The 22,208-nt window shown below is 44.4% G+C and overlaps 1 protein-coding gene and 1 pseudogene across 2 annotated transcripts in view; one reads left to right on the top strand and one right to left on the bottom strand.

Annotated features, from left to right (window-relative positions):
* LOC111871515 (serine-rich adhesin for platelets) overlaps nucleotides 1-22,208 on the top strand; it is a gene marked incomplete at its 3' end in the record, with an annotated part of 129,477 nt that overhangs the window by 94,699 nt on the left and 12,570 nt on the right.
* Nucleotides 19,153-20,522, bottom strand: LOC111871508 (annotated as a pseudogene).

Below are 22,208 nucleotides of genomic sequence, written 5' to 3'. Positions count from 1 at the left end.
GGTCTGGGACGGGGTCCACTCGGCCCCTCGAGGATAATTGAGGAGCTACTTGAATGGAAAAGTAGTGGGTCCGGTCTGGAAAACCGAGATTAACGGCCGTGGGAATCCGTTGCGCTGACTACGCGATACCCTCTATCAGCAAAAGTTGGCACTAACTTTGCCGACAAGTCGCAATAGCTCGGTCGGTATAGTTCGCTTGCAGACTACAGGCCACGGACTTTTTATGGGGGTTTAGCTGTATGGCACCTGAAGGCTAATTACTCTGTTCAGAAGAGTCCACCGCTGAACCCTTTTCATGCATCAGTTAAGTGCACCCCCTGCTATCCTAGCATTCACTGAGTGTTCTCCTCCCATCTTTGGCTCCTTCACAACTCAATTGGAACAACGGCTAGGACAACCGAGGAATCGAGGTTCGATTTGAAGCAGGTGCAAAACATTTTCTCTCACCGTGGGGCCCACCCGCCTTCCTCTCAAGTGGACAGGGGGAAACTTTTCCCAAGGAGTAGAGCGGCCAGAGCGTGAAGCTGACCAACTTCATGTAGTTCCGAGATTATAAATGCATTGAACTACGAGTCCACGTGGCATGGTACTTAATTAAGCACAGGGACTTCACCTAAATTGACGGGCCATCTACATTTAGCTCTTCCGTTCGGGTTTTCTGGCGGAAATTTTGTAATCAATCCCATGTCACATGCACGTGCTGCATAGAAGCAAGGCAAATGAACGCTGCGGGCAAGTTGACGGCCGTGTCACGGAAGAGATGCCACAAGTGGAGGAGCATCAGTACAGGAGAAGCGTACGTACTTGAAGTCGTGAGAGCCCGCTTTCATAGTAGTTCGCGTAGTGACTGAGCTGACATCTTCCGGTCATTGCACGTCTCTCGCTTTATTGTTACTGGGGCTGTCATGCAGCCAGTTCAAAATATTCGGTTGCTGTCCCAGTGTGCCGTTGTAACATGATTTGCTTTCAGCATAATCTGACCTAGTGGTCAGAGTTCCTGGCGACAGATCCACAGGTCCAGGTTCGATTCTGTGGGTCTGGAACGGGGTCCACTCAGCCTCACGAGGATAATTGAGGAGCTATTTCAAGGAAATAACGCCTCCGGTCTAGAAAACCGAAATTAACGACCGTGGGGATTCGTTGCGCTGATGACCACGCGACACCCTCTAATTGGCACTAATTTCGCCGACAAGCGACGGTCGCTCGGTCGGTATAGTTCGCTTGCGGACTACAGGCCACGGAGTTTTTTATTCAATTTATCCAACTTCAATTTTTTATTTTTTTTAACATATCCTAAGATATATACATGATACCCAAATTTAAACGAAAGTGTTTTACTAATATGGAATAATTTTAGCCAAAAACAATTTAGTAACGACGATTGTACATTTATGTAACCACCTGAAGATGATCGTGTAGGTCGAAACATGTGATGGTATGTGTAATAAAATAGAATAGTAACAATTTGTTAACGTCAGTTTTATTTATTGATTCTTATATTAAAGGTCACGCAGTTATCTTTGTCGACACGGCAGTTCCCTAATCTAGAGGCTGTTCAGGCATTTGCCTGAAGGAACTGAGAAAACTCACAGACATTTTTCTCTAGTCAATAATCGAACAGAACGAGTCTTATAACGCTACACTAGCCTGCCGAGCAGCATTTATCGAGCGCTGGATACAGAACGGTTGAGTAAGAGACATGTTTCTTCCTAGCTGTGTCACCTTCATGAAGAGTCACACGTTAATTCGAGAGAACGTAGAAAATCCATACGTCACAGTGTCGCAGTTTGGGTATTACGAAAGGATCTGAAGCTCTGTTGCGTAGAGCAAGAGAGCGAGCGAGGAAAGTGCACGTATGTATAATTCCAGTGCTAATGCTATATTTTTCATATCCCTGCGGGTCTTGTTATTCACTCGTGGAGCTGAGCTCTTCTTGAGAAACTTCCAATTCTGAAGCCACTGATGAACTTCCCAGCATTCTATGAAACCCGAAGGTTCATTACAGTGTTCACAAGAGCCCTCCAATGATTCCTATCCTGAGCCCGATTAATCCGATCCATCCCATCCTCTCTCTCTCTGGGATCCAATTTAGTATCATCCACCCACCTACGTCTCGGGCTTCCTAGTGGTCTCTTTCCTTCTAGCTTTCCCGCAAATATCCTATATGCATTTCTCCTGTCCTCCATTCGTGCTACATGCCCTGCCCATCTCATCCTCCTTGACTTGATCTGTTTAATTATACTTGGAGAAGAGTACAAGTTATGAAGCTCCTTATCATGCAGTTTTCTGAAACCTCCTGTCACTTCATCCCTCTTCGGTCCAAATATTCTCCTCAACACCCTCAGTCTATGTTCCTTCCTTAATGTCAGAGACCAAGTTTCACACCCATACAGAACCACAGGCAAAATTAGAGTTTTTTATGTTTTAATTTTATGTTTTTGGACAGCAGACGAGGAGACAAAAGGTTCTGGACTGAATGGTAGCAAGCATTACCCAAGTTCAGTCTCCTCTTAATTTCTTCCTGAATCAGGTATTCATCTGTCATAGTCGTTCCCAAATATCTGAACTGTGCCATATTTTTCAAAGGATATGTTAGCCATCTTTATGTCATGAGTTGCCCTGCATTTTGGTGACGAGACAGCAACATATACTTAGTTTTCTCTGTGTTTACTTCTAGACCAACCTGTTTACTTGCGTTTATTGAAGTTTGTATGTTTCTCTTTATGGTATCAATACTATCACCAAGTAGATTCACATCACCATAGACCAACAGCTGATGTGTCCCGTTTAATTTCAGTCCCGCCTGGTTTTTCTGGACCTTCCTAATGGCATATTCTAAAGCAAAGTTGAAAAGCAGTGGCGATAAAGCATCACCTTGTTTTAGACCATTCTGGTTAGGAAATTTATCAGACAAATGTTTACCTATACGGACTTTACTATACGTTTCGTTTAAACACATTTTAATCAACCTAACTAGTTCCATGGGTACCCCAAATATTGTGCAATATTTCCCTCCTACTGGATCATAGGCTTTATACGACTTATTATTGCACAGTTAATCGCATTAGGTACGCGTGTAGACTTGGAGCGTCTTGAAAGTGACAATTCATGTGCCTCCTTCTCTGCACAGAACTAGATACTCCGATACAGTATCTAGGCTCCAGTGATATCTGTAATTTATCATGTGCCAGTCCTGCGGGCGATGAACCCGCTTATTTAGAAAACATTTCGGACCTCATGTATGTAGGTGCTACACAGAATGTGACTTAACGGTCTCTTCTTCTGCGGGCTCTACAGTCCGTGATGAACCTTGACCTTTGTTGCGATTGCTTGCCGTTGGTCACGAGCCTGTGACTTTCGTCTTCAGCTGAATCCTGTCACCTGGTGGCACTTCTGCTCCCTGCTCTCAGCCGCCCCACTTCGGGCGCTTCCACTGGTTCATTGCGTGGTTATACCTTGATCTCGACATTCCGTCCTCTGTAATTGGGCCATAAATTCACCTTAATATCATTTTTTCAGAGATTCGGAGGATATTTTCATCAACCTATAAACTCCGTGGCCTGTAGTCCTGTATACCGAACGAGCGACCGCCGCTTGTCGGCGAAGTTAGTGTCAACTTTAGCGGATAGAGGGTGTCACGTGGTCAGCGCAACGAATCCCCACGGCCGATAATCTCGGTTTAGACCGGAGTCGCCACTTTTTCACTCAAGTAGCTCCTCAATTATCCTCACGAGGCTGAGTGGACCCCGTTCCACACCCACTACTTCCCAGATAATCTGGTAGCGACGGGAATCAAACCCGAAACCTCTATCTGTAGCTAGGAACTCTGACCACTAGACCACAGAGGCGGCCATTTTCATCAGCCTATACTAAATTTAATTGAAATGTTCAGCAAATTTGGAGGTAAAACTCGCGCAACGATTGACAGGACCTCTTCCGCTTTGTGCGAGCAACTCATCTGGGGAAACGTGACGAAGACAAAGTTGTGATGGTCACCCTAACATTCTCTTTACTGTTGTGTAACTCACGCAGACAACAGAACCTGCTGTGCCCTCTGTTGCCTGTCTCGTGTCCTCCCTACTGCTATTTCCTAGATAACAGAACTCTTTCATGCGCCATTAGCTACACAGGCCTGTATTGTTCCAGTCATGACAGCTCAGTTAAGTATGGTTCGTGGAAATCAACTTATTAACACTTCCCAAGCTATGCACCATATATGATTTTCTTATTGGTAGTGGGGTGGGACTAAGCCCCTTGTACTGAGGCCACTTCTGGCTTATTGTACCAGCCCCAGATGGTAGGTGAGGGTGATTGTGGAGCAATTGGTGAAATGAAGATTGGCAGGGGAAACCGAAGTACTCGGAGAAAACCTACCCCAGCGCCACTTTGTCCACCACAAATCCCACTTGACCAGACCCGGGATCGAACCCGAACCGCCTCGGTGACCATATATGATAGTTGAAAATATTGTGATCCAAATTTGTTTGATTTTATAGAAACCTCTTAACTACTCAATTCATAGTTTAAAGGTATTTGGGCTTTCCGAAATCTGCTAACAGAAGAAGTGTGCTCAGTAAACAATTGCTGAAGTTGTACGTTTTCCGTTGCCAGTAATTTTCCGTTTAGGACGGGTACGTGCTGTTAGGCGAGGGCACTATGCTACAAGCCAGAAGGTCACGGGTTACTGGATTTTTTCAGTTGACCTAATCCTTACAGCCGCACTATGGCCCTGGGGTCAACTCAGCCTCTAACAGAGATGAGTACTAGAAATTCTCCTGGGGGTAAATGGCGGCCGGCGGGTAAAGCTGACAGCCTCGCCGCAATTTCTGAGCCGATTTTCTAGAAAATGTAGGAACCTCGACCTCTCACAGTCCAATGGCTCTCCAGGGCCTGTTAATAAGGGTAGCTTTACATTTATCCATTTCCACATGACCTTCAGAAGATGTCTCCTCCCGGTTTTCATATACTTTCAGCCTCCCTTCTTCCATGTACCAGATTCCAAAAGCTCACTTTCAATCGTGTGTCTTCTTAAACACTTGCCTTGTAACGTTTCTCCTCCCCTTTCTTAAGACATTTGCCTCCAACCCCAGTTTCTCTCTTCTCTGCTTCATGTTTTCTGCTGCGCCGAGTGCGGCTTGATAATTAACTTTCCCCGGTACAGCAATGCTCATAATTGGCGAAACGTGAGAATATTCGGTGCTCACATTAACACCCGCGCGTGGACAGGTGCAGGTTGCGAGGTTTGAGAAACAAATTACACATATAACAATTCTAAACGATTTGGTAGCTGAAGGCACAAGAGACATTCACTGAAGTACAGAACGACTCGTTTCATACAACAAAGTAGATCTGCTCTAGTGCCATGTACAACAAGTGAAGTTAAATGTACAAGAATTGTTAACCCGCACTTCTTGCCGAAGTTACGAATGTGCCCTCTACTCCTGTATACCTTCGGTGCGTGAAGCCACGAATGTGCCCTCTACTCCTGTATACCTTCGGTGCGTGAAGTCACGAATGTGCCCTCTACTCCTCTATACTTTCGGTGAGTGAAGTTACGAATGTGCCCTCTACTCCTCTATTCTTTCGGTGAGTGAAGTTACGAATGTGCCCTCTACTCCTATATACCTTCGGGGCGTGACCTCTATGTAAGGAATGTGCCCTCTACTCCTATATACCTTCGGGGCGTGACCTCTATGTAAGGAATGTGCCCTCTACTCCTATATACCTTCGGGGCGTGACCTCTATGTAAGGAATGTGCCCTCTACTCCTATATACCTTCGGGGCGTGACCTCTATGTAAGGAATGTGCCCTCTACTCCTATATACCTTCGGGGCGTGACCTCTATGTAAGGAATGTGCCCTCTACTCCTATATACCTTCGGGGCGTGACCTCTATGTAAGGAATGTGCCCTCTACTCCTATATACCTTCGGGGCGTGACCTCTATGTAAGGAATGTGCCCTCTACTCCTATATACCTTCGGGGCGTGACCTCTATGTAAGGAATGTGCCCTCTACTCCTATATACCTTCGGGGCGTGACCTCTATGTAAGGAATGTGCCCTCTACTCCTATATACCTTCGGGGCGTGACCTCTATGTAAGGAATGTGCCCTCTACTCCTATATACCTTCGGGGCGTGACCTCTATGTAAGGAATGTGCCCTCTACTCCTATATACCTTCGGGGCGTGACCTCTATGTAAGGAATGTGCCCTCTACTCCTATATACCTTCGGGGCGTGACCTCTATGTAAGGAATGTGCCCTCTACTCCTATATACCTTCGGGGCGTGACCTCTATGTAAGGAATGTGCCCTCTACTCCTATATACCTTCGGGGCGTGACCTCTATGTAAGGAATGTGCCCTCTACTCCTATATACCTTCGGGGCGTGACCTCTATGTAAGGAATGTGCCCTCTACTCCTATATACCTTCGGGGCGTGACCTCTATGTAAGGAATGTGCCCTCTACTCCTATATACCTTCGGGGCGTGACCTCTATGTAAGGAATGTGCCCTCTACTCCTATATACCTTCGGGGCGTGACCTCTATGTAAGGAATGTGCCCTCTACTCCTATATACCTTCGGGGCGTGACCTCTATGTAAGGAATGTGCCCTCTACTCCTATATACCTTCGGGGCGTGACCTCTATGTAAGGAATGTGCCCTCTACTCCTATATACCTTCGGGGCGTGACCTCTATGTAAGGAATGTGCCCTCTACTCCTATATACCTTCGGGGCGTGACCTCTATGTAAGGAATGTGCCCTCTACTCCTATATACCTTCGGGGCGTGACCTCTATGTAAGGAATGTGCCCTCTACTCCTCTATACTTTGGGTGAGTGAAGTTACGAATGTGCCCTCTACTCCTATATACCTTCGGTGCGTGAAGTTACGAATGTGGTCTCTACTCCTGTATACTTTCGGTGCGTGAAGTTACTAATGTGACCTCTACTCCTGTATACTTTCGGTGCGTGAAGTTACTAATGTGACCTCTACTCCTGTATACTTTCGGTGCGTGAAGTTACTAATGTGACCTCTACTCCTGTATACTTTCGGTGCGTGAAGTTACTAATGTGACCTCTACTCCTGTATACTTTCGGTGCGTGAAGTTACTAATGTGACCTCTACTCCTGTATACTTTCGGTGCGTGAAGTTACTAATGTGACCTCTACTCCTGTATACTTTCGGTGCGTGAAGTTACTAATGTGACCTCTACTCCTGTATACTTTCGGTGCGTGAAGTTACTAATGTGACCTCTACTCCTGTATACTTTCGGTGCGTGAAGTTACTAATGTGACCTCTACTCCTGTATACTTTCGGTGCGTGAAGTTACTAATGTGACCTCTACTCCTGTATACTTTCGGTGCGTGAAGTTACTAATGTGACCTCTACTCCTGTATACTTTCGGTGCGTGAAGTTACTAATGTGACCTCTACTCCTGTATACTTTCGGTGCGTGAAGTTACTAATGTGACCTCTACTCCTGTATACTTTCGGTACGTGAAGTTACTAATGTGACCTCTACTCCTGTATACTTTCGGTGCGTGAATTTACGAATGTGCCCTCTACTCCTGTATACTTTCTGTGCGTGACTCACACGGAATTTTATGCATGGATAACAGTAAAGTTAAGGGAGATACGAAATGTTGACCGTAAACCTGTTTCAGTTGTTGTGTTTGTAAATAGGGCTCAGAGTGACAGAAGAGCCCACAAGTTGAGAAGGCTTCGTGGGATTTCCGTCTTCATCAAGTCGACGCACTCTTTATGTACAGAGCTGTAAAACTACAGCATATCTGTATGTTTCACTCTGTTCTTCGTGCCCATGTTCCTCCAGACATTTTCTTCCACCCTGAAGGCTGAACAGCATAAAATCAGCCTCTGGTGGTTTTCTGTGTATGTCCGCTCATGCAAGTGGCTGCTGGCACGGTCAGGTGGCAGTGAGTGGTTCCTATGCTTCAGTCGGCATTTCAGTATCTACCTGTGCCGAAAACTAATTTTCATTGACAATATCATGTATAGTTAGTGAGGAGCCGGGATAGTTCAGTCGGCGTAGCGACTAGTCCACTGGCAAGAAAAGTGAAGGGTTGTGGCTTCGATTCTCAGCAGGGAGCAGAGATTTTTCGCTTCTTTATAGCGTTCACACCTGCTTTGAGGGCCACCCAGCTACCTGTACAATCGGGGCTCTTTCCCCGAGTTAAAGCGGCAGGGGCGTGAAACTAACCTGATACTTCCTTCTAGTGCCGGAGTTAAGAACTGTGGAGCTATACCTTTGCTCCCTTATACGTCTTCATAGCGTGGTGCATGATTAAGCGCAGGAATACTTAGTGAAATCGTGTTCAGTTGCACAAGCGTGAAATAGCGGATTCAGTGCTATGAAAGCAGTAGCTACGCGTGGGAACGGTTTGTTTTGAAGGTATCGCCCGTTTGTTGCATTTGAAATCATTGAGAATAATGTGAGGCCGCATGTCCATACAAGGTTAACTTCAATCAGGTTAACTCTTTCTAAGGGACCCAACAGAGTAGGTGTCCCCACTACATCTGAGGATGGAAACAGACCCAGTTTCCGAAACGTCGTGCTCTCTAGTTTTTTATCATACAGGACGATGCACAAAATCCATAAACCCAGTACTTCTCTTAGACATCACCTTCAGAAGCCTATAGAATCTATTCACTGAATGCTATATGTGCCTTTACTGGCCCCCCTCCCCCCAATTATGAGATCCGTACTTGTACTTACTTACTTACTTACTTACTCATCGAGCTGAGCCCTTCTGGAGGAGCCACCAATTCTGCAGCTACTCAAGAATTTCCCAGCATTTTATGGAACCCGAAGGTTCATTACCCTGTTCACAAGAGCCCTCCACTGGTCCTTATCCTGAGCCAGATCAATCCAATCAATACTGTCCAATCCTATCGCTCTAAGATCCATTTTAATATTGTCCACCCACCTACGCCTTGGTCTTCCCAGTGGTCTCTTTCCTTCTGGCTTTCCCACCAATATCCTATATGCCTTCCTCGTCTTTCCCATTCATGCTACATGCCCTGCCCACCTCATCCTCTTTGATTTGATCATTCTACGTAATTATACTTGGAAAAGAGTACAAGTTACGAAGTAAGCAAGATAGCAAGCATACTTGTACACCAAAGAATATTGTAACTGCATTTGTTAATGATGGACCCCAGCGACGTTGGAATATTGTTTTCTTCATTTGGCCTTCGGTCTACAGCCTGATTTTAGAGACATTACCGTCCTGTTTACGAGACACCAAACTGTAATGGAAAACTTTAAAATTAAAATGTTAGTAAAACATATCCAACCGTTCAGAAGTTAAGGTCACGAATGTACGTAAATACAAATAGAGAAACGGCATTTCAAAAACCACTCTTTCGTTTTTAGAGGTGCTGAAAACATGCAAGTCCTTTAAAATCTGCAGATGAATTTGTTATCGCCGTCACAATTCCTCCTTATATACTGTACATTTGCTACGTAAATGAGAAAGTAAGTAGCCCGACGATCAAAATCAAGGCAAAACCAAGCGAAAGGCCTTCTTATCAAAGGAATTGACAATTACAAATGGATTTATCTAACGCAAATAATCAACAAAGTTTGGGACTTAGCCACAAAGGAAAGATGGCCGGACAAGTCTTCCCATGCGTCGTCTGTTTTTCTTTGAGCAGAATATAAATAACAGTTTCCGGAGGGATAGAGTTTCTCGCCGACTCTGAGTTTCCCAGTCCAGTTCTTCCCTCAGGTTCATTCCTTCCTGGTATCCTGGAGGTCCCCGTTACGAATGTCAGCCGTGATAACGCCCGTCATGACAGATTTTCCCCGGTGTTTCTCAGCCCTTCCAGTACGTATTGCTACTTTTCCAATCCATGCTTTCTTACCTTATAGTGTAAGTTGTCGTTAAATAACACAAGAATCACTCAGAGCTGGCCACTGAACGCCGCTGAGGGCTGAAGTTAAGAATGCATGAGCGTTACATTCACCGTCCACACACGCTCTCATTGGCCGTAGGTGCCAACGGTCTCCAGTGGCTGCTGGGAGTTTTTGCCGCTTGACAAATGAGATTAATCTCACTTCCCTCCAGAGGGGTATTAAAAGAATTCATATGGCTTTACATCCACGCCCCCTACCCCCTTTCATGTTCTTGGGTTACAGAGTGGCATTTTCGTCTTCTGTTGTAATATGTCTCTTGTTTGTAATGTGGAGGAAATTTCTATTGTTATGAAGATATAGTAGTAAATTCTTTTGCAAGTTTTTATTTTAAATAAATTCTGAGGTTTGCCGAGTATTTTCTTTTCCAGTAATCGTAAGACTCGCTTTTCTCGAGGGTCTATTGCGATGCTTCAAAACAAGGGTGGCCAACCGTTGACGTCAGTGTCGGCTGCACCAGACGTAACAGCTTTTGTTTATATTAAACTGCGGAGCCTCCTGAAAATTCACTAGTTCGCCAGTTCTTTTTCTTAAGCACATTTTTGTTTACTTTATCTGTCCACTCTAAATAGAGGCAAGTAAAAAAGAACAAAATCAAACTCCATGACTTGAGTCCGCAAGCGAACTCTACCGACCGAGTGACCGCCGCTTGTCGGCGAAGCTAGTGCCAACTTTAGCGGATAGAGAGTGTCACCTGGTCAGCGCAACGAATCGACACGGCCGTTAATTTCGGTTTTCTAGACCGGAGCCGCTATTTCCTTGAAATAATTCCTCAATTACCCTCACGAGGCTGAGTGGACCCCGTTCCAGACCCACTACGTCTCAGAAAATCTGATAGCACCGGGAATCGAATAATCCGGGACCTCTGCATTTGTAGCCAGGAAGTCTGACCACTAGAACACAGAGTCAGTATACAGATAGATAAGTATGAGTAATCGAGAAAATACAGCTGCACGCAAGAAGATCTGCGAAGAACTAATCACCGACTTTCCTTTGTATCAACAGGGACCGCGTACAAAACGAAGACATTTGAGGTGAGGACACACACACATGCGCATGCGCCCGCGCGCGCCCGGCAAGGTGGTATCAAAAACCTCCTGACTAAAATGAAGGGGTATACACAGACAGGCGGACAAACACGAACAAACAGACAGAGCGCAGAGTGATCTCATAAGCCTCCTTATTTTTTTTAGAAATAAGGGAAGTAGGCTATAAACCGCGGCGCTGTGTTATCTCATCTCTTATTTTGAACCACGAGAGAATAAAACCAAACTGAAGAAGCCAGCTGACAAAGGAAACGAGTTCCCCCTGGGCTCCCCATGTAGTCCGGTGAAAGTGAGCCGACGTTTCAGAAGAACATGTCTTTGAAACGAGGGCCAAGCAAATAACCAGCATGAAGCTTACGCGCCACTGAAACCCAGAACATAGAACTCTTCGTTCTCTGCAAGTGCTCACACAAGCGATAAATTTACCAACTCTAAAATTCTCAACTTTCTCCTACCCTTACAAAACCAGTGGAGCGGAACAGAGATGTTCAAACTTCAGGGCTGACCATACAGTCGCCCCACGGCATCCATCGGGTCCTCTGTCTGTTCTTTACTGCCTTAGGTAATTCTTGAAACCAGTAGCCAAGGGTCACAATTCTGTTGGAAACGTTGATGGTGTGTTATTATTATTATTATTATTATTATTATTATTATTATTATTATTATTAGTTTGTTTACTTGTCTGCATTAATGTTTTTTTCCTCCAGTGCTTGCCTGTAATTAGTCTTTGACTTTATGTCGTGATTGTCCGTAATGTAATTACTTGTATCTACACTGTGCTCTGCCTGTAATTGGCCTTGTGGCTGTTAGCTCGGCACATAAATAATAAAGAATTACATTGAATTTAATTGAATTGAATTATGGTCCGGTGACCTCATTCGCATACTGTCGTTTGCAAAATTCTTTCTGTTTCGCCGTTATGTGAAGTCCTTGTGCCAGTGTTTGTTTTGTACGAAACTATGCAAACTGCATCTCTCCGTGCGTCTGAATTGTTGTTAATAAAGTGAAATAATAAGCCTCCGTGGTCTAGCGGTCAGAGTTCCTGGCTACAGATCCAGAGGTCCCGGGTTCGATTCACCGCGCTGCCAGATTTTCTGAGAAGTAGTGGGTCTGGAACGGGGTCCACTCAGCCTCGTGAGGATAATTGAGGAGTTATTTGAATGGAAAAGTAGCGGCTCCGGTCTAGAAACCCGAAATTAACGGCCGTGGGGATCCGTTGCGCTGACTACGCGACACCCTCTATCCACAAAAGTTGGCACTAACTTCGCCAAAAAGCGGCGGTCGCTCGGTCGGTATAGTTCGCTTGCTGACTAAAACCACGGAAATTTGTTTGTCACCTCCCGAATACGAGCCAGAAGCGTTGCCGCTTGAGTCAGCTTTCTGGATGCCAATGCGAACGAATTCGAAGGCATATGACAGAAGTGGCTGTGGCCTATTTGAAGCTCTTTCTGCAGTTGTGGGGAATGGCCAAGGATCGCGCTGGATAGGCAGTCGCCGGGAACTGGACATGAAATAGGAAGCAGAAATACCTGCCACTAAGTCACGATATTCTGTGCCTTACATTTTCATTGACCCATTTTTGTCTGGCACGTTTTACAGGTAACGACAAGAGAATGAGGCTTATAGCGTGACATGTCTGTTCAGCCTTCTCAACTGTGCGCCGATATACACTTTCCAGACACGCTCTTTGCTGCTTTCCATACTTCAATGGCTCTAACTGCGTCACGCTTCACAATCAGAAATTACCTAATCATTGTATTTCGTCAAATATTCGCCATGTCGGAAGACGTCTCAGATAACAAATTCTGGGAAGAGATAATCGCTGACTTTCTTTTGATACTACACGGACCGCATAGAAAAAGAAGCCTCCAACAATTTTTCATTGCCGCGGGAACGTCGTTGCCGAGTTGTTACCTTGCAACGGCGGAGGGATACACAGCCCACAGACTCTTCTTTGGTAGGACACGGACCGCAAAGAAAATGACGCGTCCAACAATTGTGTTGCCGTTGCCTAGCAGCGATAGGAGGGGTACACATACAGACGCATCAAATGTGTCCTTGAGATGGGCTCGGGGATACGCAGATACACAGACAAAATGGTGATCTCATAAGCCTGAATTTATTTTTTTAAAATAAGGAAAATAAACTGCAATTGTAGTTATGTAGGTAATCTGTGTGCAGTACTTTCTGTATTAAGCCTGTTTCTTGAGATGCGTCATAGAAAGCTGACGTAATGCGATTTGGGCTGCATGTAAAGAAGGCCTTGTAACTGACCAGTACGAACGGACGTGAGATTCTCACACCAAATTTTAATGTAGACCCTCCATAAGCCGGAACTCTGTCGGAGAAAACCGGTCAGACGGAAACAGAGACTGCCTCCACATCAGACAGTCTTCTAAAATGGCGAGAATGCATGCCCCTTCTTTATGTTCAATAGAGCCCGGATAGTGTAGTCGGTATAGCGACTGCTTATGGGCTGAACGACCAAGGGGTCGGCGTTCGAGTCCCGTTGGGGGAAAAATTTTCACTTCTCCATGTCGTCCAGTCCCCCTATCCAATGGGTACCGGGGTTAAACAGAAGGGACATGAAGCTGACCGCTAACCTCCAGCTACTACACCCACTCCCCCATACGCCTTCATGGCGTAATGCTTAATTAGTTAAGCACAGGGGCAACTGTACTTACTTCATGTTGAATAATTAACCCAGAGTTTTGTGGTAAAGCTCTCCTCAAATTTTGTTTATCCTAGGGAGACGGTTTAGGCAGAATTTAGTATTTATTTATTTTAATACGCACCCATTAAGAGGAGCCGGAATGGCGCAGTCAGTATAGTGATTACTGAATTGGGTTCGATTCCCGAAAAAACCAAAGCTTTTTTTTCTCGCCACAGAATCCAAACTGACTGCGTTAGCCTAACCTTGTATCCAATAGATATCGGTTTTCTTTTCCTTGAGGTCAATTGGCGGGGCGTGAAGCTGGCCACTCACTTTCATCGAGAACTCACTCGCTCATTCGCCTCGATGGCACAGTACTTAATTAAGCTTAGCGACAACTTTTCCTTTACCTGTGATCACTCACTCCGCCACTGAATTGTTCATAGTTCCCGGCGATTTGTGGATGCAGACGTTGAGGGTAGCTGCGAATATACTGGAAAAAAAAAAGACGCTGACAGCTGACAGGGGGATAGTCCTCCAGTTCGAAGGTTGAGCGTAAGGTTAATAACACTTAATCGTAAAATTCCTCTTTTACGAAAAGTTTACAATTGTTTGATTTTTTTTTTTTGTTACAAACCAAGGGATGTTGAATGACATGAGAATTTGTACTGGTGCTTGGAAGTCATAGGCTGTGGAAGTAACAATACAATTTGAAAGTAGCAAGAATGCGGGAAATTAAATATCCTTATGATGGACGTAAAATGGAACCCTTAAAGTTAATCTGTACTTGACCATTCAAAGGGGAACAAGGATGCTACTGGTACCACAATTTAGGATTTGGGGCTCTCACACTTGTGGCTATGAAGAGTTCTAGCTTCTGGGATGTGTCGCCCCCATCCTAAGGGTTGTGGAATAGGAGCCGCCGCTCTTCTTGCTACCTGCTTCATCCTAGTTTCTTGCTTGGCGTACTCTTCGACCCTAAAGTTGGAGGCGGTATGCTTCTCCGAAACGTCGGGTGACCTTCAGCTGACAACACGTCATATCGCAGGAGATATAACACTTGTCATATTGAAGCTTTATTTAGTTAATAAGACCTAAAAGTTTCCTAAACTTGGGATATGTACCAGGTCCATACTGGTTACGTAAAAAAGATGTAAAAGTTTGTCACGATGGTTCATTAGTACAAGTATTATGTTTCTGGACATTATCCATCGTATTGTCTTTATCTAAAAACCGTTCTGTTTAAATATATCACGGCAGAAATCAACTGCGTCCAGTGTAGATTGAGTGGGAAATTTTGTTTTCTTGTGTTGGTACCATACTGAGGTGATTTCTATCTTGATAATTGTCTGGTGCAAGGCCTCATATATATAGAGTTTTTTTTTCAGTATTTTAATGTGTTATGTTAACTCTCCAGATGGTTTGTACTGTGTTTGGCTTGTACAAATGCTATCTTGTTGCTTGCTTGTACAGCTCTCTCTACTGGACTCAGCTGATGAGTAGGTTTTCCCTGAAGACGGAGGCAGAATCTAGTGTCCAGAAACATAATAGCTATGTTGGTTAGTTTTGTTTGTTTGTTTATTTATTGGTTTGGTTTGGTTGGTTAAGGTATTTATTAAGACTTCAAAACAAACAGCCCTATCACTCTGCAACTAATTAGTTCTTTGTAATCTAGCAAGTCAACTTTTTACATTGGCAAGCTGTTGTGCAGAGAAAGCATCACGCAACAAACGAGAATGTATTGCGTCTTCAGTAACTGTGGCAACAATGGGTTTGCCTGTGAAGCAGAAAGTAGCGGTGTCATTGGCATACATTTACATAGCTCTTTCATCACATCGTTGCAGTAATCCTGCGCGGCAACCACTGACTTGCGATATGTCCATACAGTAGGCTGCCATATTTGGCGAAATTCATGATAGAAAATAAAGAAATGCTGTTAGTGACGAGGTTTTGATACTAAGTTAGGTTTCTATTATCAGTGACGCAGTTAATTCCTTTTTTTATATTCCGTGCCGATTCCACGTAACTTTACAGCAGCTGCGTTTGTCCTCTCGTATCCGCGCTTTCGGTCATTTTTGTAGCGAGCGTTTAAAAATTGGCAGTTTTTACTCGTATTGATTGTTCATTGTTATCACGTTAGTCTTTTGAAACTCATGTTGATGAAATCAGCTCAAATCTCCGTATCATTGTCAAGACATGTTTCGACACTTCTGTCGTCCTCAGGGTACATACTTAGTAATACAAAAGAATTTAACTCAGAATATTTTTCATGATTGTGCATAATTTTTAATATTCTCAATAATACATTATTATTATTTATTACTCATGGAGCTGAGCCCTTCTGGAGGAGCCGCCAATTCTGCAGCTACTCAAGAATTTCCCAGCATTTTATGGAACCCGAAGGTTCGTTACCGTGTTCACAAGAGCCCTCTACTGGTTCCTATCCTGAGCCAGATGAATCCAATCCATCCCATCCCATCCTATCTCTCTAAGATCCATTTTAATATTGTCCACCCACCTACTCCTTGGTCTCCCCAGTGGTCTCTTCCTTCTGGCTTCCCCACCAATATCCTATACGCATTCCCCGTCTCTCACACTCGTGCTACATGCCCTGCCCACCTCATCCTCTTTGACTTGATCATTCTAATTATACTTGAAGAAGAGTACAAGTTATGAAGCTCCTCGTTATGCATTTTTCTCCAACCTCCTGTCACTTCATCTCTCTTCGGTCCAAATATTCTCCTCAACACCCTGTTCTCAAACACCCTCAGTCTATGTTCCTCCCTTAATGTCAGAGACCAAGTTTCACACCCACACAGAACCTCATAAAATACTCTTAAATATAAAATAACGTCTTGCATTATAGACAGCGCATGTAAGAAGACACGTGGAACGCAGCGCTCCCACATGTGCCACTTCACTCTTATGCAGTTTAAAAGCTCAATGCTTCCTCCTGTTGTGCTCTATTTAACACACCAACAGCCGTGTAGTTTATGAATTGCATAGCTACAGGATTTGTAATATTTTAAATTTTTAGCCTTAGGCAGTCATCGTGTGTAGTTACGTACTATATGACACTGATGTATTATAATAGAAGACATTCGGTGAGATTTTATGATCAGCCAAATATTGATCTACTTCATTTCAAGTAACTAAAATACGTGTATTATATATACTTTTATTTAATTGTCCCAATTGACAGAGCTGTTAATTTCACAATGTATATATGTTGTGAAGGACCTCCTCTGTGGTCTAGTGATCAGAGTGCCTGGCTACAGATCCAGAGATCCCGGGTTCGATTCCCGGCGTTATCAGATTTTGTGAGAAGTAGTGGGTCTGAAACGGGGTCCACTCAGCCTCGTGAGGATGATTAAGGAGCCATTTCAAGGAAATACTCGCTCCGGTCTAGAAAATAGAAATTAACGGCCGTGAGGATTCGTTGCGCTGACCACGCGGCACCCTCTATCCGCTAAAGTTGGCAATAACTTCGCCGACAAGCGGCGGTCGCTCGGTCGGTATGGTTCACTTGCGGACTACAGGCGACGGGGGTTTTTTATATATGTTATGAAGATGGCTGCAGAAGTTGAAACGTGTCATTGACAGTGTAAAAAGACTGCTTTATTAATAGTAAATAAATCAGTGTTGCGTGTAATCGTGTCTTTAGCGACATTTGTTGCCTAGCCTATTAAGTTACAAGCATATATTCCAACAAAGTAATCTTCAGAGACCAAGTCTCTCATCCTTGTTGAAGTTTCGTAGAAGGTGACGTGTAAATGTCGCTGAATCCTGACTTTTCAGGAGTAGGCAACCTCACTGTGTTAACTTAAAAGGCGAAATTTAAATTTGTGCTTGAGTCTTTCTGAGACTGCTCTGCAATGTATTGTGTCCGGCCTGATCTTGCGTCATGCCCCAGCAGGGAAACGCATAACTAAACAATTCAAATGCTTCAGTGTTGCTGTTGCACCCTCTGTTAGAACAGGATAGTCAAGAATTTTACAAACAATAGAAATTGTGAACAGATGTATGAAGTGGAACCTGAACGAATAAAACCCTGTTTGTTTGTTTTGATGCATAGCATCAGTAGTCCACATAACCGCAGTACTAAATAGGCCTGTTTCAAACAAATGTAAAAACTATTTTCTACACAGTTCGGAAGTTTAGGTATCATGTTATTCTGTCACCGCGTAACTTTTCATAATCCTGCTTCCAGTATTTATGTGCTGGCGTCTTGTATGTCCCCCCCCCCATTTTACATTCCCCTACTAGCATAGACACCGCAAGGTCTGAATGCAAATTTCTTTTTCTTCTCCTTCAGCCTTAGTAGTTAATCTATCTGACCCGTTAAAATTTAGAATTAGTTTCTGTAAGTATTATCACGTGTTGGCTGTGTGACGCGACAAATAACTTCACGCCGGTCAAGGATGTAGCGAATATTTATTGTACTTCGCTTTTACACTTGCACACTTTACAGTGTCACAATTACTGCCCCAACTGTCAGCTTAACCGAAGCTTTCAACTCTCCTTTCAACCCTGCTTCACGCCTCCACACAGGCCTATCCAACTCTATCAGTCTGAATAATTTCTGCCACTTAAAACAAGTCCTTATTAAGCTATGACAACTCGTACCTTCAATCTTGTTCATTCCCAGCCTTTTAGCAGACAAATACAATTCTAGACGCTCGGATTTTTCACACATGAAAGCGTGCAATTTATCTTAAAGCTGCTGCCTTCTTTCCAATGGAAAATGCAATTCATGGTGCACAGAAGAACTCAGTAAATTCTCTGGTAATGCTACAGAACAACAGGTATCATTTCTCATGGGAAACATCACCTCAGCTGTTCAGCAAGCCAACCCAACCCCCGTACTGGTCAGCACCTCTTTTCCCTCCAGATCTGTGGTTCGTTATCATCAAGGATATTAATAGTTTTGATTATTTACAAAACATTTCTTGTTATGTGGCTCAGACATGTGTACTGGATTGGCTCTGCAGCTGGCTGTATATAATTAAGACAGGGTAGCTGTTTCTTGTGGGAACTAATACAGATGCAGTAAGACTAACGCCGGTAGCGGCACCGCTGGAAGTCGAACGACAACTGCAAAATGCTGTTCAGGAACTGACGTCGAAAGCCTTTCTTTAAAGAGCGTTCCCACTCTTGATTGACGATCTTGAACTCTATATCTTCGTATGGCGGACCAGCATGGAAACGTAGATTTGCAAAATCTGGGTTCTCGGTGCATGGTGTCAGTGAGTACTCAGGAATTGTGTTCTTCTCAATGAGGTCTGTATAGACTATGTTGAATTCGTAACCCTGAACAATCTTTGGGGGAGGGTTGTCCATATTGTAGTGGGTCTGATTATATTTGTTCCATTCAAAACCGGTGTGTACCCGACTGATGTATCGAGGCTTGCGAGGGAGGTACTTCTCTGAATTCTTCTCCTCAGAACCAGTTGCTGCCAACCCCTGCCGTTCTTTCGGGATCTCCAGCTTATGACGCACATTATCCTGATGTCTGGAGACCCTCAGATGTCCCGCTCATCTGCATCTGGATTTGCAGCAGCTTTCCCTCTGAACGCTGACGCAACTTCCTTTGCTACAGATGGGTGAATCCCATCACATCTGCCAACCGCTGCTTCATAAGCGCTCGGGTTTTCCAGTCTGTGCAATTTCTGTAACTCCTCCTCCACAATAATGGTGATGTCATTCCAGTAACTGAGGTTCTTGCCCCGTTCTAACTCTTTGTACACTTTAATGTCCTCAGTCAGGTCTTCCAAGTCCTTGATGGTCAGTCCATTGTGGTATGTAAATGGTTCATTCAGCCCCACAGCGTCCACTTCCCCGTCTGCACTTATATCCAGCAGGTCGATTGACTTCGCTCTTCCATCTTGAATGCGGATGCAGGACCGCAGTCTGGCCTGCTCCAAATGGAACTGGTTCTCCTATCGCTCCCACTCCTGGAACTGCGCTGCATCAGCGACATCTCCTCACGCTTCTGCCTACGTTTCTTGACCTTCTCCAATTCCCTGCGGTTTTCTTCTCGCTTGCGACGACCGTGAACTTCCAACTCCTCTCTGCTCAAACCAGTCACACCTTCCTTTGCCAGTTTCTTGGTCCACACGAAAGTGTCCAAGAAATTGCTATCTCCATACGGATTGTCTGTGTTTGTGTACAGAAAGTAATCACTGTCCCACCCCATCTGTTCCTTCCTCCTGCGTTCTTTCGCCTTCTTCAGCAGTCTCCGTAACCGTTTTGTTCTGGTGTTTCTGCAGCCTTAATCAATTCCTTCTGCCTTCTTCGTTCTGCGAGACGGATTCTTTCTTCCTTCATCTTCTGTAAATAATTTGATGAGTCAAAAACCGAGGAACGAGATTCAGTGTCGTGCTATACTCGACGTTCAATGCGCTGTCAACACGTCGCTTACTTTGTACAACAACTCGTCAAAATGTCTCCCTTAGCTGTAACTTTCTGCGCAGCAGTTAACGCAGTTACCAACCACGTCAGTTGGTTCACCAACAGTTGTAACGTGTTTGGTCTACTGTTGACGCCATTCGGATTGTTAATTGGTTTTGTTAACAACCTAAAAGTCATAACTACAATTGATTATAACACTGTTGCGGGTTTACACAATTTACAAATCCTACACAATAATCTCATTACGCTGTCGTCAGTAGTCTTCACTTATTTACAGTATAACACGGGAGCTATACAAGTGTCGCTGAATTACGCACTCCCAATACCTTCTCAGTTATCACCACTATCACAGATTATCACACACAGAATCTTGTATCACGCGTTCAATTTTCTTCCCGAAGCTGTTTCGACTGACTGCTGTTCTGCCGAATACTCGAATACTGACTCTCTTGTGCCGAATACTGCCTTCAACTGACTCCATAGTGAAAGTCACATTACGACTGACGGTCAGTCAGTCTGTCTGTCTTGGTGTCGAGCCCCGAGTGGGTCTCATGATGATGACTCCTTAGTCAAGTCAAAGTCAAAGTCACATTGCGACTGACGGTCAGTCAGTAAGTAAGTCTTGGTGTCGAGCCCCATTTGGTGCTCATGACCAGATATTAATTATTACCGTTTGACAGTTACGGTCTTGTTTCTGTGGGGCGCCTTCTCTGACGAGAGGACTGGTCTGTCTTTTGTATATGCTTCTGGCCCTTGCCAGCGCAGTCTTACTCGGGTCCGAGGCCCTTGGGACTCGCGACCATATTTTACTGTCTCAGAATTGAGACTTCCCTTTTCGTCGCCTCCTACGACTCGCAGGGTCAGGGTGGAGGTATTCGACCCCGCCTCCACACGGCAAAGGCAAAGTCACATTGCGACTGACGGTCAGTCAGTCAGTAAGTCTTGGTGTCGAGCCCAATCTGGGGCTCATGACCAGATATTTATTGCTGCTTGACTGTTACGGTCTTGCTCCACACGGGGTATTCCAGTTTCTCTTATAAACCCTCAGTCGGACAGCGGGAAAACGCAGCTTGCTTCACTGTTGCGCGACCGCCGTGTCTACAGAGGCGTTGCTTAGCAACGCTGCCGGAGTTTTTTTACTGCTGCGTAGCAACCAACGCGCTTCGGCTCAGCATGGCGCCGCACGGAGAAACACCGCTTTCCTTACTGTTGCGTAACTTGGCAACCGACCGTTTATCCAGAGTCTGTCTTCGTGGTAACTCGTTCCACATCCCGTTGCCCAACAACGGTTTGACATGTCGCAGTATGAATCTTTTATAGACATTTGGTAGGACAGTCCAAAGCAAGACATGTACATACACAGAACAACACAAACACGAACGAACACGAAAAACGAGGATAAATATCCATGCACTGAGTGGGATTCGAACCCACCATCAAAGAGTTCGAACGGTTGAAGAAAACACGGTCAGTGTGATCGACATTGTTAATCTTAAGATAGTTAAAAACAAACGTTTTTATAAGTACCTGACCTCAATAACTTGAAATATTCCGGACAGACGCTCACTTCGATACTTAGATATACTCCCTGTAACTTGCTTTGCATTAATAAGCTTCCTCAGATTTTTCTGAATAATTTCAGACGCAACAAACGGCCGAAACCTTCAAAATAAACGGTTCCTCTCTCTTGCGTGTAGTGCACGCTAAAATACTAAATCAGGTTTCCACTGCGTATGCTCTCTGGCAACAAGGAAATTTGTTTTCGCTAGAGGTCGACTCTGTAATTGACAACTGCTACTAAGAGTAAAAGCCATCGGCTTTTCGTATCTATGGTGGGTCACAGAGTTGCAGCTAGAAATGGTGATGTTCTGTATTGCGTGTAACATTTACCTTTTCCAATAAATTTCTAGAGCCTAATCAGATGCACATTTTATGTCATTGTTTAGTGCGATAGGTTGTTTATTGAAAGGATCGATATAAATTTCGATCTGAGGTTCATATATACATTAGGAGTTCTAGTTAACCGCTGTGTGAACAAATTAAATTCCGAAGAAAGCAGTCTTCTGGGATTTGGCACCGTGTATATGTGGTGTTAACCGACGTTTCGGAGGAACGGTAAAGCTTTACCGTTTCTCACGGTGTTGTCGCTTGCAGATTTCTTAAACTT

This window comes from Cryptotermes secundus, unplaced genomic scaffold (genome assembly GCF_002891405.2).
Source record: "Cryptotermes secundus unplaced genomic scaffold, Csec_1.0 scaffold625, whole genome shotgun sequence".
Lineage (NCBI taxonomy): Eukaryota > Metazoa > Arthropoda > Insecta > Blattodea > Kalotermitidae > Cryptotermes > Cryptotermes secundus.
This window is presented reverse-complemented; position numbering and strand designations above follow the sequence as displayed.